We start from the raw sequence: 5,995 nt of genomic DNA, 5'->3' as shown, positions 1-5,995 counted from the left end.
CTCGATAAGGGAGATGGAAGCCTGACCTTCCTACACACCAGACAAGCTCCAGCAAAGGCTGTCTTCCTTTATTACCATCAAACTTGCCAGAATTAAGTGAACCTAAAATATAACAGCATCTTTAGGCAGAGAAATGAGAGTCTGGCCATTGAATTTTCATTCACAGGGGCTTGTCCAAATAATAACTCTCTGTCTGCAGTCACTTTCTTATGAACAACATAATTTAAGATGATTTCAGGAGCAGAAAATTAAATCATTCACAGTGGCTAGATCTTCTAATAACAGGACACTTTTATCTCACAGGCAGCAGTGTTGTCAGTCCTTGGGCATAATTAGGACTAGAAATTGGTAGTTTTGCTGTAAAGCAGCTGACTTAACAATAGACACTATTTAAAATAGACTTCAGTTAAAATCTTTATTATTGACTCAGATTGTTTACTTGAAAACTTCCTCACAGCTACGTGACATTTTGCTTTGCTAAATATTAACGTGCACAGATTTTAAGGTAAGTCTCATTTTCTAACTAGTCACTTCCCCTTTAGATTATGGATCCATAGTCATTCATATCCCCTTAGCTGACTGGTGGTGGATTTTGGAAAATGTAATCATCTAATGGAATCTTTAATGCAAATCAAAATCCTATCTTAACCTAAATGTTAGGGGACAGTAGTGTGGGAAGCCAGTATTTTTAGCAAAATAACTGAATACCGTAAAAAGCCCATAGGAATGTGAATGAAACATAATAAGGAAAATATATTAAGTGCTAGGAAAGTCAAAGTTGAGATTAACATTTGAAAGTAAGAAAATTCAAAGCAACACTAAGTCAGCATTTCCCTCTGAAATGCATGTCTCCTATACTCTTTATTTTAAAAATGAAGGAAACAATATATAATCTACAATACAACTATATACTGTGTTTGCTATGTATTTTTCAATTTCTGTTACCAGTTGTGATGCTTTATTATCCCACAAGCCTTTGAATTAATTCCTGTCAAGACTCATAAGGTATAAATCACCTTGAAATTTCATTTAAATCCCTTCCTTCATCATGTTTTCATTAGAGGTATTGCATGGTGTCCCACAAGCTTCTCTTGTAAGTGGTTCATAGGCTATTTAGAAATAGTCTTACATCAGACACTGTTATATGACTTTTTTTTTTTTTTGCACCATAATGTCACTAAAGGAGGAGAAATGTGGCAAATAGTTACTAAAAAAATGTCCCAGGTCACTCACAGCCTCTTGGGACCAGGGTAACTATGGTACTGAAAGAACACAGGGTCATTGTTAACTCAGACTGTGATCTGCACAGATGATCTTTCACATCCTTTTTTACTATCATTCATGCAATTTTCCAGACATTGCCTCCTGAAGAGTTTCCTGATCTCCTCACACAGAGAAAGACTGGCCAAACAATAAAATTGTATTATCCATATTACTCCTATTTTCTAGTTTTTATGTCTTGCTTTATCTTCTGATCAGCTATAACCAAAAAAAGAACAGTGATCACCTATTTTTCCTTTCCTAGTTCTCCTTCCTTGCCAAATATTTACTGTCTTTTAACTTACTATTGTATATAAGTAAAACAAAGAGCGCTACTTGTTCTGTTCTGAAGCAAAGTGTAAAGTATGGTAGCAAGTTTAGGTGAAATAAAAAATAAACCACTGTATGGTGTATCTGTATGACTATTGCATTTTATTACTGTTTTAGGGCTCCTTCCACTGGAGAAGTTACTCTAAATGATACAGCGACCAAGTAAAAATTTGGATTCATTGATAAAGAACATCAAAGACTGTGTTAGGGATATGCAGGCTTTCATCCAAGGACCAAGTCAAAATACAGTATGAATTACTGGAAGCTCTGGAGCAGACCCTATGGCAGTGCCTGAACCAGCGCCCAACTGGTCTGTGTATGTCTCAAGAATCATGTTATTTTCAAGTTATCAGGGAGAATATGTACATTGACACATTCCTCACTCCCAGAATATGAAATAAGCAGGAGATTAGGAATGTACAACCAGTTTTCTTCAAGTGGCTCCATTTTTATTCCACCTGGAAATTTTGTCTGAGAAAAAAAAAAACAAAAAGAGGACTTTGATTGTTGGGGAAAGCCAGATGATCCAGAGCATGGAGCAGTTTCTCTGATAATGCAACAAAATTACTGAAAATCTTGGACAGCCATTCATAGACCTGTGTTGACTCTGCATCCCGTGCTTAGATTTCTCTGGGCTCACTGAGCTTGTATCTAAGTCACTTGTGTATAAGCACTAATTACAACACACACAGAACGTGTCAGATTCTGCTGGCAGTTTATGTGCAGTTTGTCTGATATACAGGATGTGCTGGATGCACTCTCTGTACCACACATGGTACATATGACTATGTATCCATCCAATGTTTTGTGAAAGAGTCCAGAGGGGATGACCAGAGACATACAAAAGAGTAAGAAACCTGGACAGCTTGCTGTGTAGGAAAATTCATGTAAAGTAGCAAAACTTTTGACTTTATAAAAGGCAAAATAATATAGGAAAATACTAACAGCACTCCATTTTCTTGAAAAGCACTCTTCAAATGATCTCTGATGCTTCTTTAAATTGAACTGGTTGATATACTAGCTTAGGAGAGGAATTTGGCCATTTACTCACATTTCTTTTGTAATTCTTATCAACTAGCCTGGGTTCCAAAGGTATGCAAAAAAAATTTTGTTGAAGGTTAAACTGATTTCATGTAAACTATATGAATTTTAGTATTTAATTATCTTCCTTGGCGAATTACATTTCAACACTTACAAAATGAGTAACTCTTCTGTGTTTTTAACCATGTACCTCATAGGATATGATGGTTATAGAATGTGACAGTATATGGTCATCATGTGCCTGTATATCATAGGATTTTGACATCTGTGAATTGTAGTTTCTGTTGCTGCAATAACAAATAAAGCCAAATATGTTAAGAAATCATGAAACACCAACTTCTTGAAGTTTTAGCTGTAAGTTTTAGTCATGACATCACAAAATCCTTTAGTTTGGAATACACTTCTGCAAACTATTCTGAAGTCCTGCTTAAAGCAGAGCCAATTATGACATTAGATCAAGTTGCTCCAACTCAATTTTTAAAATATCCAAGGATGGTGTTACAGGGGAATTGGGTGGGGTAACCACAAAACCAGAGCCATACAGCTCAGGTATTCCAAAAGTTTTTAACTTTCCTGTTAACAGGATGGATGTAACAATTGAGCAATGATTTCTGTTCCAAGATTTCTATTCTGCCTCATTCACTTGTATCACACACTCACAGATCACATCCCAGCTCCTCTGGTCCAGCAAGCACAGACCTGCAACATAAACCAGGGGGAACGGGCACTCCCTCTGAGCACCCAGTGCATGGGGTCCCAGCTTGGTCCCAATGTGCAACTGTTCCACTTCAGGCTCTGCCTTTTACATGTCCAGACATCCTTTCATGGTGTTTCTTCTCATCAGCTAGGGACTATAGTCTTAATTATTAATTGCTTTCTAAATTAGATGGCAAACATAACCAGTCAATGGTCTTGCTAATCACACAGCCCCACGCCAATCTCTTTGACTTTCTTCTTATCCAAGATCAATTACTGATTGTCCCTAGGGATTCTGTTAGCCTCTGGTCCCCTGCCCCCAAAAGGTTACAAAACGTGTGAAGCTAGCAGCAGTTGCATAACAAGGTTCATCTATACTTCTTTGTTTTCCAGTTCATACTGGAATAACGTAGTCAAAACTGGGCAGATGCAGTCAAGGTCTTATTTGCAGTGGTTCTGGTTATATGTGTAAATTGTTGGTTTGTTTTTTTTATTTCTCCTTATATCCAGTCACAATATCTCTTTCTGTAACACACAGTGCTGTCTGTTTTCTTTTATTGTGCACCTCTGAGAAGAGTTTAGCTTTATTGTCTCTAAAAATTCTCATTATACAGTTGAGGAGAGCAAATAGATTCCCCTTACCATGTTGGCCTTCTCTGCTGACTGATGTTCAGTTTGCTTGAAAAGAAAAGAAATTAAAATAAAACAATCTAAGATGCTCAAAAAAGCATTCTGCATTCTCTAAAGATAAAATGGTAATTGGTGGTCATAGCAAAATTTGATCTTAGAAAAATATAAGAAAAAGAAAAGTTTAACTTAGGGTTTATGTTTCTTTTGACTTCTATGTTGTTCACCTTACAGGTTATTCCTTTGTACATTCATGAGAATGTAAATTCTCAGAAGTCTACGGGAGGCCTTCAAGAAACCTTTCAAGAATGAGAAAGAGTATGGATATTCTTGAACATGTATTCCACTGAATCCATCTAAAAATTATACAATACGTGAGGACATATACAGCCTTTATATACAAATATTTCCAGTAAAAATTGACTAAGAGGCAATTTCATTTTAGCAGCTGCTCTAGTGCAAAGAGCTGAATTTTGAATAGAAAGCATTATTAACCCAGAAATATGTGCCTGAAACAGTCAATTAGAACCAGAAAAATAGAATACTACAACCCTCATGTTTTTCAGATGTTTTCAGAGTTTATTGTTTAAACTTGCTTAGGTTGCTAATGTGTATCTTCAATGATGGTGGTAAAATAGGGAATTGGTTACAGGTAAACAGGTTACAGTGTTATACCTAAGCAGTTACATCTTGAATCAACATGTTTGGTAGCTATAATAAATTAAAGCAATAAAATTATATATTTTTAATGAACTTATGCTGTAATATATGACTGAGCGTGCAGACAATGATTAAGACCATAATTATCTGGAGATGGTTAAGGAAACAAACTAATCTGAAATACATTGAAATTAATCTGAAATACCATCTATTCAACTTTTGGAAACAGAAAGATGACATTTCAGAGAATTATATTTAATCCCTCCAGGAACATGACAACTGAATGAGATCTATGATCTGCCTAGTCCTGCAGCAGTGCTAGACTCTGACTATGCAAAACATTTGTAATGCCCCCTGTCCACAGGGGATAACATCAGACTGTTTGTCTGTAATTTATAATCTGAAGCAAGGCACATAGGTTCTGATTTAATTTAGATTTTATAGATTAAATCATTATCAATTATAATAGTTATTTCCTTCTTTTATTTCAGGCTGTAAGTAGCCTAAAATAGGACTCATTTGACTCATAGAGCGAACTAAAACTTCAGTTTGTGTGCTGCTTGTCTAAATCACAAAGAATAAATACCCTGAAGAACAATCTACATTTAGAAGACAGAAAAAAAGATTTGATTTGCACTTAAATTCACCTTAAATAGACACAATTTAGTGTAAATGATGAAGTGATCATTGCTTGATAAAAAAAATAATCATACCACACGTGTAGGATCACAAAAAACTTGTACAGATTTCCACATTTCTCACTTATGATTACAATTGAATATATTAAAAAAAATCCCTAACCTCCAAATCATCTAAAAATGTTGCAGTCAATCATGGAGTCCTGTCCTGCTGAGTTGGACATCTTCTTAGATTACTATGCCTTGAAATCTGACATCAGAGCATATGCACAACGCAGTACAAGGAGGATGAACAAATATTTAGATCAAGTACAAAAAGCAAAGTAGCTTTGATGACATGGAGTTTTGTTGCATCTGAAGCTCATGCTGCTTGTGCTCTACTGCAGGTATTTACTAGCTAAAGTAGCTCATTTATGTCTATATGAACTGTAGCACAGCTCTGGAATGGAGAAGCAGAGATAACATTAATTTATCTTGTGAATACTGTAATTGACCAAAGGTCAATTTTTGGAGCGTGAATATTCTCCAAAGACTTGAGACAATAAATGTCTTGAGACAACAAGAGGGTATATTAGCATCATAAAAACAGTCTTAACAGAAGGCTACCATTTATAAACTCCAGAACTTCACTTTAGAGTACACCTAATCATACCTTAATCAATTTTAACTCAGACACTGGCAAAGCATTTATTTAAGTTCTGATGAACTTTAAGAGAAATAAGAAGCAACTGGAAAGAATCCAA

At 35.6% G+C, this 5,995-nt stretch overlaps 1 long non-coding RNA gene across 2 annotated transcripts; it reads left to right on the top strand.

Moving 5' to 3' along the window:
• The first annotated feature begins 320 nt into the window (after positions 1-320).
• On the top strand, positions 321-4,608 carry LOC116964886. Of its 2 annotated transcripts, XR_004409016.2 has the most exons (3): positions 321-505; positions 1,708-1,906; positions 4,189-4,608. It is a non-coding gene; the product is annotated as an uncharacterized LOC116964886 (long non-coding RNA). The 2 variants fall into 2 exon arrangements; XR_004409015.2 differs by lacking the exon at positions 4,189-4,608 and having other exon boundaries at positions 1,708-2,953.
• The last annotated feature ends 1,387 nt before the right edge of the window (positions 4,609-5,995 follow it).

This window comes from Tyto alba, unplaced genomic scaffold (assembly GCF_018691265.1).
Source record: "Tyto alba isolate M040663 unplaced genomic scaffold, T.alba_DEE_v4.0 Super-Scaffold_9, whole genome shotgun sequence".
NCBI classification, from domain to species: Eukaryota; Metazoa; Chordata; class Aves; order Strigiformes; family Tytonidae; genus Tyto; species Tyto alba.
The sequence above is the reverse complement of the archived record's forward strand: the minus strand, read 5'-3'. Positions and strand labels throughout refer to the sequence as shown.